The sequence below is a fragment of the Schistocerca gregaria genome, chromosome 3, assembly GCF_023897955.1.
Source record: "Schistocerca gregaria isolate iqSchGreg1 chromosome 3, iqSchGreg1.2, whole genome shotgun sequence".
NCBI classification, from domain to species: domain Eukaryota; kingdom Metazoa; phylum Arthropoda; class Insecta; order Orthoptera; family Acrididae; genus Schistocerca; species Schistocerca gregaria.
The window spans coordinates 463413466-463425371 of record NC_064922.1 but is presented as its reverse complement, the minus strand read 5'-3'; the positions used below and the strand labels follow the sequence as shown (position 1 = coordinate 463425371).

General features: G+C 40.8%; 1 protein-coding gene across 1 annotated transcript in view; it reads left to right on the top strand.

Moving 5' to 3' along the window:
* The first annotated feature begins 8689 nt into the window (after positions 1-8689).
* Positions 8690-11906, top strand: part of LOC126356120 (aminopeptidase N-like) — a 238540-nt gene continuing 235323 nt past the window's right edge. Inside the window, exon 1 of the mRNA XM_050006821.1 lies at positions 8690-8711. The gene's annotated coding sequence lies outside the window, so the exon portion shown is untranslated. The remainder of the gene's footprint in view (positions 8712-11906) is intronic.

The window sequence follows — 11906 nt, the reverse complement described above, 5'->3', positions numbered from 1 at the left end:
TGAATATACAATAGGGAAATCTTGACGTAATATATTTATATCATACAGTGTAAATACTTCGCCCCACCAGGTTAATTTAACGAAGAGGAGGATAGTAGTCAACAAGTTACTACAAGCAGATCTTACTATGAGCGATGCCCGAAGCAAACATGGACAGATAATACAGACAACATACTCAACCAAACGTACACCAGTTATCACGGTACTTAGAAAGGCAAATTGAATCCCTAGAACATTATCATTAAAATAAAGTTACACACATAATTCACTGCTTTATAATATTCAAGCCACACAAGGGCTCCATGTGTACACTTACACAAGGCACTGCTCCTCAGATTACAGATTTAATAATGGCTCCTCCATTTGATCAAATCACAATTTCGGCAGTACACCAATTACACCACAGACTCAAAGATCAACAAACAGCAAAAAAATGGTTCAAATGGCTCTGAGCACTATGGGACTTAATATCTGTGGTCATCAGTACCCTAGAACTTAGAACTACTTAAACATAACTAACATAAGGAGATCACACACATCCATGCCCGAGGCAGAATTTGAACCTGCGACCGTAGCGGTCACGCGGTTCCAGACTGAAGCGCCTAGAACCGCACGGCCACACCGGCCGGCAACAAACAGCACTTGGCACTCATGTACACAGCCTTCCACCCATCATATCAGAAATCTTTGTTCCGAAAATGCTTCTTGGGTTCCAGCTCCCATATTCTTTGGATATATGGAGGGAAATGCCGTCCGCTGCTCCATCCAAACAACGCCTCATGTTATCTGCAGGTCACACGAAGTGCTGACGGTCTGATAGCCCGCCTTGGTATCTCCACGCTATCTGCTCCGACTCCAGGCAGCATTTTGGAGGTTCCTCGAGAATGTACTCACTGTCACCAGCAGTTTCTAACTCTTGCTGGCACCAACTCAAAGCATATAAAAAAAAAGTTTAGCGACTGTGTTATTCGAGGTCCCAGCACCGCCGCACAAAGAGTTGTCAGGCGCTACTCTCATCGGCCTGGCGCTAGCTTCCAGTCCAGTCTACCAATCCAGTTCCATACTTCGAACTCTTGCTGTCGTCTGCATGCAGTGGACCTGCACTGCAGCTCTACCCTGCTCCATGACGACCACACCCGCCCATACGCCGAGGGCAGCTACTAAAGACTGCTCGCTGCCAACCGCCAGCCATGTGCCCACGCGCCCCCGCTTGGTGACCAACTGTCAGAGCCAGCGACTCGGAAAGGTAGACAGGCGGCACAGCACGCGTGGCCTGGTGCTGCACTCAAGGACTCGTCCGTCGCAGCTGCCTACGACATTAGTGCTGGCTACAAGTTGTCGCTGTTTCCCGGTCGTACCACAGAGTGCCTTCTGCTCTGTGGTGGCACCGCAACTGACGGCGTGGCGCTGCCTCACCAACAAACGCTCTCTGGCGCGACTGGAGCGTCTGATATCGCACTGCCGCTAACTTCTGAGAGAGGTGGGAAAACAAGCATGCAGTGTATAAGCTTATTCGTGGCACACTACCCGTCCTTCTTTGTGGTCGTAGTTTGAAAGGAACAATGAAGGACAATGTGAACTGTACTGAAAAACTATTAACAATAGTGTTTCAGAATGATACATACTCTTTGAAACATTTTAAATAATTTCCTCAATTACTGACATCTAGATAATAATCGTCAACGCCACAGAAATGGATTTAAACGTGTGTTTGCTTTTGCCAGTGGTATATTAGCAGGGGAAAGTTTGAGCATGGTGAAGACACTAACAGATGAGGTAAGAGAAGTTTGGTTGGTATTCTACCAACGCAGACCTGAAGTACATCCAAATGCGTAGGCAATAAGGTGAAAACGGTGACCCATTGACACTGTAGGATACAACATTTTAAATATCGAGTTCATTCAAGTGCCTAGAAACACTAGTAAATTGGAATAACAGTGAGGATAAAGGTTCTAGTATTGAGGAAGTCCGCAGGGAATTGCCTTTACGCTTTGCAGAGAATGTACGGTAATAATCTGCTAGCAGGGAAAAGAAGAGCACGAAAGTATAACACAGTGATCTGGCTCATACTGTTGCTAGACAACACATAAGAAAATGGATGACATTTGAAAACACATTCAGGGGAGGAGTTTTTGGACCGACAGAGGAAGATCGACAGTACAGGAAGAGGAAGGACAAAAAGATACACAGTATTTATCGAATTAAGTAGATGTGGTAGCAGTTAGTAAGGCCAGGGGGAAACAGTGACTGGGGCACATATTTAGACAACAAGAAGGACTCGGCAAAAGTAGGTTAGCCGAAAGCGCTAATGCGCTGCTTCCTGGACTCGGGTAGGCGACCCGGCCCAGGATCGAATCCGCCAGGCGGGTTACCAACGTGGGGCGGTGTGTCGGCCAGCCTGGATGTGGTTTTTAGGCGGTTTTCCACTTCCCGCTTGGTGAATACCGGGCTGGTCCCCACATCCTACCTCAGTTACAAGACACACAGACATTTGTAACACTTCCGCACTATTTCATCGTCTACACTAGACACAGACAGTTGGGGTACACTGATTCCGTCCTTGGGACATGGGGTGGCGGCAGGAAGGCCATCTGCCCCCCCCCCCCCCCTTTAAATTAACCTTGCCAAATCCCATTGTAACCATGCCGACCCTTTCCACATTGCGGGACAAAGGCGCAAGTGAAAGAAAGAAAGTAATCGGCAAAAGTGCTTACAGAATAGTACCAAAGAACCAAACTTCTGTGGAAAGATGGAATGAAGAACGGCCTTATGCTGGGAAAATAGAAAGACATTGTATGAGACAGAGTAAAATGGAGGACGCTGAAGGGCGATGTTATGCACCATCTTCGCACTGAATGGTTGATGAGACAGGTGTGGGAACTCTTTACAGATGTGTTTACTGTCAGCGTGTGTGTTACCTTTTCCTCGTGTCCTTGCGACGATGGTGCGAGCGAGGGAGCACTCACTCTTGAAGCAGGTTGCTCATGACACAGGAGAGCTGAAAGATCCCTCATCATCCCCCACTCCGAAACTATCACCACCAGCGGCCCTTTCTAACGGAGGATTTAATGCTGCTGCTACTGATTTTGATTATGATAATTCTAATATATGGCCATCAACGGCATGGAAAAAATAAGTCCGATTTGTGAAGTACAGAAAATGGTTTGCTTTCTGTGTCTCAAGCTTTTATTTTTACCGTTGGAGATTTTGTGTGAATGTGAACCTTCCAATTCCAGCTCTGGCTGTAGATCCCATATTCTCTTTCCTCCTTCGTCATTGTTTCTTATTGGGAACTCATCTCAACATGATTTGTATCCCCTACCTTCGGCTATTTGTAAATAAAACTTGCTGTGTGGTTCGTCATTCGCGCTGCTACCGTATCTTGACGTGCTGCTGTTATTAGGAGCCTGTGTTGTGTGTAGCCTCGTCGGTTTAATGAGCCATAACCCAGCGGGGTGTCAGTAGGGCTCTTGAAAAATACCATGTTCTCCTTGGAAACTGGCGCATTTCTCTTGCTGTTAACAGCCTTTCCCAGCATACGATCTCTAGTATTAGTACGCCGCAGTGGATGAGCTATGTGTTGTCTTCTAACGTTTAATGAAAATTCACTTGGTAATAAAGCACTCAGTTTCATAAGTAATCCCAAATCCTTATTGTTCTCCAGCTTATTTCTTTCTGTGACCCTGTTTTCGTTTACACTGATTGAAATTGCATTTATAATTTAATAACATCATTGCTCTTATTCACTGTCTTAGTTTTAGTTGTACTATTATTAAATTCGGATGCCCATTATAACACTTAATCTGCTGAGATTCTCTGCTATTGGGAAACTGAAAGTATGTTCTTTAGAAATCGAAAATCATTCATTTGTTTAGAAATCTAAAATCATTCGGTTGTATTGATATTCATACAAGTTCATTGTTCTGAATGTTTCTTGCAGGAAAAATGGTTAAATGGAATCAAGTTGTTTAACCTGAGTTTCATTAATAATTTTTCTGACATGAGATACAAACTAAATGAAATGTAACTTTACTAGGGATGTGCCTTAAGAGCATACGTAGAGCAAAACTACCAAAAAAATTCCAATTTTTCATTACGTAATTTATTAGATTGATTCTTTAGGAATAATATGGAAAAGTTTCATAATCGAATTCTGGCTAGAAATATGTTTTTAAAAAATTGTTTGGGCGTCTAAGCATGCCACCCCCCTTTTTCTATACTGTGAGCCACACCTTCTCTAAGTTAGAAATTATTTGTGCGTTATTTTTCATTCACACAATCGAAACGAATTGCAGGAGAGTCTAGAAGGATCTGTTGCTTATTCCTTTGTTTGCAATGTGACTTTTTTTTAGTATTATGTGCTACAAACTTATTTCAGTTTTTGGTTTTACATGTATCAACCAGTTTTTCTCGAAATGGGTGGTAACAGTGGACGCATATTCAAAAAAGTGAGGAAATGTCGAATTTCGCATGTAGTAACATTGTTACAGATGCTGCTTCTAAGTCTGAAGAACAATTTCGACAAAATCACTGAATTCAACGAAGAAGAAAATTAGTGAAGGAGCTGATGATGCTGTGTACAGTGCCAAAGACGAGTTTTCCAATGGATTTAGGTTAGGTGACTTTGAAATACTTGCCCATATGATTAATGTTTTATGTGCATGTGGTAATTGTGGGTCAAAGGGCCTAAGACTGTATTATGACAGTGACAGAATTGGCATTGTAAGTAATATACATATTTTGTGTAAAGTTGGTAAATACGATGATCAGTTCAAGGCTTCTGCTCTCCATGGGAAGATGTATGAAGCGAATATAGGATTGTGTCACATCATGAGATGCTAACGCGAAGACAGAGAAGGTACAAATTTCTTTTGTGGTTCGATGAACATGGCTGCACCAGCGACTAGATTTAGTGACTACAAGAAAACACTCCTCAGTGCTCTTGATGTTGAGTGCAAGGAGAAAGTGAAAGCAGCTGTTAAGGAAGATGTAGACGTAAGCAATGAAGGGGAAGAAGGACACTGTGTAGTGAAGACAGATCTGTGTGTCTCTTGTGATGGAACCTGCATGAAGAGGGGCCATACATCACTTTATGGCGTATCATCTGTCATTAATGTGAATACAGGAAAAATCTTAGACTTCCAAACAATGAGCAAGTATTGCTCTCACAGTGAAACAAGAGAGAACAATGATGAAGAAAGGTGGCAGCAGGACCACAAGAAACAGTGCAGCAAGTATTACCAGGGGTCAATTGGTGGGATGGAAGCAGCTGGGACGAAACTAAGGTCAGACGAACAATATGGTGTTAGGTATGTGAAGTATCTAGGTGATGGAGATTTAAGATTGTTTTAGAGAGCAATCCCTACGGCTCACAAACTAAAATTGAGAGACTGGAATGTGTGGGATATGTTCAAAAGCGAATGGTAGGTAAACTTCTTAGATTGAAGAACGAAATGAAAGGCAGGAAATTAGAAGATGGAAAGCCACTGGGAGGTGTTCACAGACAAGAAAATTCACACTTTACAAATATATTATGGAGACGTTATCAGGGATAACTTATATAGTGTGAAAACAATGCACCGATATTCTTTCACAAACTTTCCACTGATGATAATCCTCAATATTGTCTTTGTGACATATCACGGTGCAAAGATTTTGTGGTAGAAACTAGTGGAAAGCCATACACCCACAAATATGGTTCGCCACTTGCTGTTTTAGTTGTTATAAAACCAACTTTCAGGTACCTAACAAATCCTGAACTGCTGAAAAAATGTGTACATGGGAAAACACAGAATAAAAATTAGAGCTACAATCACATTATATGGATGCGTTGTCCAAAAAAGTATTTGTGTCGTCAATTGTTGTGAAGCTACGTGATGACTGTCTAATGTTCAATGGCGGAAATGTAGATAGGCTTAATTGCCTGCAGAGACTAGGCTTCCATCCAGGTACATTCCCACTGAAGATACTCAGAAGCATCGATGAAGTGCGACTGGACAAAGCTCAGGCAGCAAAAGATAAAATATAAAAGCTCACTAGGCAAAGGGGGCAAGGGAAGAGGTCACTCCAGGAGGACGAGGAAGAGAATAAGGGTTACGGATACGGACAGCATTGGTCAGTAAAGGTATAGCAATACTGTCAAAAATTGAAATAAAAACTTTAACTGCGAATTGATATAAAGTGAGTTTTTTTAGCTATAATGTATCTTTTCTCATAAACTGTAAAAGCTGACATCTTGAAACTTGAAATAGTTCTTAAGAATTACTTACTAGTTAATCCTGTGCAGCACTTTTCCTTTATCTTTTATCTGAGAAATGTTCTCCTTCAAAATCTGAGAAAAATAGAGCAAGGAAACTAAAAACTGGAAAATTAATTTCGAAGTAACAATGACCTTAAACAAAAATCTGATCCACACATTTTATTATTCTCTTGTGTAGATATAAACTGTGAAATTCCAGTTTTATTGCTTGATTAGTTTACAAGAAACAATGGCAATTTTCAAATCCTTATAAAATGTATGTCGATGCGCATTTTCAGACAAAAATTGCGCAGAATATCAAGCATTATGTTCTACATAGTACTCTCAAGTTTTACTATTTTAGCAGTAATATGTTTGGAGATATGTGTGTTTATGTTCAAGAATGCATTTTGCCCTACGCCTGTCCTTAATGAAATGATATCGTAATAACAATAATATGTCAATTTCAACTTTCGCTGTGATTTCTCTCTAACTTTATTCCTCCTATTTTTCAGAAAACCATTGTCAATCTTCGTCTAAAATATGGGCTTCCATGAGAATTAATATGGAAACTACTGTTCCAGCGAACGAATGGTCTATGTCTTCCATGATATGACTTGTAAGGTTGTTACCTGGTCAGTGACGTGATAGGAATAACGTCTGCGATCTCTTTGGGCTCCTTGAATAGATACATGGGTATACAGGGGATCGGCAAAAATATTGAAACACTGCGAGAAATGCATACTTGAATATAAATGCAGATTCTCGCTAAGCCTGCAGGTTGCGTTGTTGCGTTTTATCACTAACGGCATCTGCGCAATGACCTTAATACGTTGCAATTGTCAATCGTCATCAGAACACTGCTCTGTATAATTGTGAATGCATTATATCCGAGCTAAGGAATTCGGACGTAGGCAAACTGTTGGTGCTCATATGGTGTGTGCTTTCTGAACCAAGACAGCTGAAGTGTTTGATGTGTCAAGGGGCACTGTGTCGAAGATTTATACACATACAAGGAAAACGAAAAACATCATCCAATAAGTCACAAAGCGGACGACAGTGTGTTGAGTGATCGTGACTGATCCTCGTTGAAGGAGACTATTAGAAAAATAAGAGGACGGCCGCTGCAAAAGTCGCTGCAGTACTAAATGTCTGACCTGCGAATACTACCAGCACGAGCCGGAACTGCAAAACCACTCATCCACTCATCAGTGTTGCAAATTCTCGTAATAGGAAACGTGCTGCCGAAGCCATAGAACTTGGACCACGGAGCAACGGGAGAACGTCATTTGGTCACATGAGTCTTGTTACACTGTTTACCACTTCTGACTGACTTTGCGTCGCAAGAGTGAATCATGGCGGTGGTGCAGTGGTGATTTAGGTAGCCACATTGTGATGTTCTATAGGCTCCATGAGTACACTGCAAGGCTGCATCACCACCAAGGATCAGGTACACCTCATGGTACAATATTAGTTTCTAAATGGTGTTAATGTGCTCCAAGACGTCAGGCTCCTGTTGACACAGCTCACATCGTCCAGGATTGGTTTTGTGAACACAAGGATGAAATGTCGCATCTCTCCTGACCACTCCAATGACGAGATCTCAATGTTATTGAGCCTGTAGGTCTACTTTGGAGAGAAGGGTGCATGATTGTTATCGACCTGCTTCACCGTTACCTAAACATACCACAGTCTTGCAGGAATAATGGTACAAGATTCCCTAGAAAACCATACAGTATCTGTATTTATCCATTCCGAGAAGAATGGAAACGATTTTGAATGCCAACGGTTTTCCTATATTGTATTAGGCATGTTAATGTGCTATGTTTTTTGTGTTTCTATATTTCTGTCCATCCCTGTAGTTCATGGGTAGTTGTAACATTGTGTAAGCGCTCAGAATAGCCCAATTTTCTGAGTAGTTTGCGAGAAACAGGTGTTCTCCATCACGATTAATATTTAGTCGCTACTGTTATTGTCTGATTAGGACGATGTTATCATTAGATCGATCAATAAAGTTTCATTATCAACAGTTACTGATAAGGTATTTCACAAATCTTATTTCAACTGGATGTAATCCAGATCGCTTTTTTGTGGATTAATCTTGGTTGCCACACGTAACATAGAGTTCTGTGGCCTTGTAAGTATACCAGACGAAATGATCGGCTGCTGATAGCGAGTAATGTCGTGTTGTGAGTGACAATGTACTTTATTCGACTGTTGTATTAATGGATTTAATGTAGGCCGTCATCTGATTAGCGGGAGGACACTTAGGTAAGGTTGGGCCATACTGTTTTGTCACAAGTTGACTTCTTATCGATGTCAAGTGCAATCCCTTTGTGTATCACGGCACTTGACAGTGATCAATGTAGGGCATGTTTTGACCAGTGACTGATAGGTGTCTTCTCACAGGGGATAAAAAAGTGGCCTGAAACGGGTGAACGCTCATTCGTTCAGTGTGCAGACAATAGCAAAGGTGAGTTCCATCTTTAGAAACTGAAGATCTCAATAGTGTTAGGGTCTTCCTGACGTGTATCTTAGAATTTCATTTTCATGCAATCCGGCCGCTATCAGCTTTTACGTACGTTTGTCTATCGCCATTCAGACTGCCATAATCAAGAGCTGATGAAACTTTTTCATCTATAAGCTGCTAAGGTATGGCGCGAATTTTGCTTTACGTCTTAGACAAACAAAGGCAACTTGGCTTGCTGAATCGACGCCGTGAAGTTGAGCGAAGTCCACTTCTAAATTTGAATTTATTCTACATTAACAATTTCATAATTTGTTTATTCATGAAAATGCTTTTAATAGAGCGCCCTCCACTACTCTATATCAGAATACTACCAAATTTATCTATCATTTTCTGCAAATATTTTTTAAGTTTTTGAAATATCATAAGCGTTTACCTTGACTCATCGCTTCTTCTTATTCAATAGGTATTTTTTATCGTACAACACAGATTTTTACTGAGTCACGTTAGACGTACTTGCAGCAGAGTTAACGCGATTGTGGGTTTCAGACTTATCTACTTGTTCTGGTATTTTATTTTGCAGACGTTGCAGTCTCAGCAGTAGGTATTATTCTCCATGTCAGTTGCTTTAAGTTATCACTTGCTCGGCAAAACCTATGAATGCGATAGTTTTGCTACGAGTTAAACTGAATAATGTTGAAGTCGTGATGTTACCTTTAATCGTATGCTCCTGAAATAATAAGAACGCGTGCCTCTGGCAACATACGAACATTAGGACACAGCAAAATCCTGGCTTACCTAAAACATAAAAACTTTTCTGATACTTCATGACCCAAGCCTCAGACAGACAGACTGTAATGCTACGTAAATCACTGTACAACTGCTATCGAAACCATATGACACGATTCCATGCCTTACGTACATATTTAAAAAAATGCGTAACACTGTGTTGCCTGTAATAATGTTATTTTTATTTTGCTACCTGTTTCGGTTCTGAATCATCAAGCTGTCAATGTACCATCATATTGTATTTCTTTAACAGTTTACAATTTTTCTTGACAGTTATGGTTTTCTGTGATAACTTATGTTAAAGTATGTATGACATATGATACATTTGTGACAATTTTCCTGCTGTTGACGATGGTTCAGGACCTAAATCTATTGCAAAATAAAAAATAACATTATTGCAGACAGCACAGTGTTATGCATCTTTTTAAGTTTGTGCGTGCTGTTGACCGTCGCCTTAGCGACATGCTTATGTATATAACCTGTATACAATACTACATTTCGGGTGAGATTTAACAACAAAAATTAACATATTAGTCTTTCTACCACTAATCGTTCTATTAGTAAAAAATGCTTCAAATATCCATCAAAAATCAGATTTTAGTTATTTTATGCTGAACATTATAATGGAATGGTATAGAACTGAACAACAATAGTAAAACAAAAATATCTTCCACGCTGCAGTTTCTACTCGTTTTTTAATTAAAAACATCTGTAGAGGATATAAAAACCTACCTGAAAAAAAATTATTTTCATTAAATCATTGTTAGATGCTTTATATTGTTAGGCAAATGATCAGTTGTTAGTACATCCGGAACATCTTTCTCAGCTTACTGTAGTTTTACTGATACTGATTGAAGATAATTTTTGAGCAGACTTCGTTCTCACTACTTGCTTTGTGCGATAAATGTCTTATTTATAGGTTGCACTCTACCATGAGACAAATGTTGGTGAAATTATGAGCTAATTTTTATTTGTTTTTTTTCCTGAGTAACAGTGACCTGAAAATCACGAGTCGGTGAACTTAGCTGTTTGAGAAGCTCAGTACTACGTTCCTTCCAGTTCATTCATCAATATGTAGGCCAAAAACGTTTGAAACCTATTACATTATTCACAGAGTCAGCTTCTTGTGACAAATTAATTGTCGATGTTATTTTATTACAGTACATAACTGAATATACTATTTTACTTGAAAATTAAGGAAGAGTTTGATAGCACAGCGACTATATGGTTATTTGCTAAAAACCTTGACAGTTTCTTTCAGTGCTGTTCCTATAACAGAGTTATTATTTGTGCTATCCGCGAACAGTACTAACTCGGCCTGATGTTCTTTGAATGGAGGGCCATTCACAGTTGAGGGTACTTCAAATAGTAAGTTATACTTTATTATAGCAGGCCAAATAACTTTTATCGAATGCTGAACAAAACTTCAGAGTGACACAGATACGTAACACTATTTTTGAACATAGACTTCAGCTCTCTGTAAACAACGGTCGGAACGTTTGAACAATCGTTCAATTTCTCAACGATAAAAAACTACTCTTTGGCTGCGGATCCGTTCGAGAACCGCTATGGGAACACACTCATATTTGTAAAAAACCTCTTTCCCTCCCAGACGTTCTTTCAGCTTACAGAAGAGATGGAAATCGCGTGGCACAAGGTCTGGACTACAGGATCAGTAACACCCACGTCTAGGTCGAATGCACCAGTTCACTACAGCTAAGCGACATTGCATTCCGTCCACAGGCCACAGAATTTCACAGAGAGTCTATTTGCCCTAATTTTCTGCCTTGCATACTTCAACTTCGAAGTATGTTTTCAATTGCCGCGCCATTTCGATCGCACACTGTGATGCACCTGTTAGCCGCACCGCAACAAAATGTTGCTGCTCTTCTTTGGACATCCTACATCTACATCTACATTTATACTCCGCAAACCACCCAACGGTGTGTGGCGGAGGGCACTTCACGTGCCGCTGTCATTACCTCCCTTTCCTGTTCCAGTCGCGTATAGTTCGTGGGAAGAACAACTGTAGGAAAGCTTTCGTGCGCTCTCGAATCTCTCTAATTTTACATTCGTGATCTCCTCGGGAGGTATAATAGGGGGAAGCAATAAATTCGATACCTCACCCAGAAACGCACTCTCTCGAAACCTGTACAGCAAGCTACACCGCGATCCAGTGCGTCTCTCTTGCAGAGTCTGCCACTTGAGTTTGCTAAACATCTCCGTAACTCTATCACGCTTACCAAATAACCGTGTGACGAAACGCGCCGCTCGTCTTTGGATCTTCTCTATCTCCTCTGTCAACCCGACCTGGTAAGGATCCCACACTGACGAGCAATACTCAAGTATAGGTCGAACGAGTGTTTTGTAAGCCACCTCCTTTGTTGATGGACTACATTTTCTATGCACTCT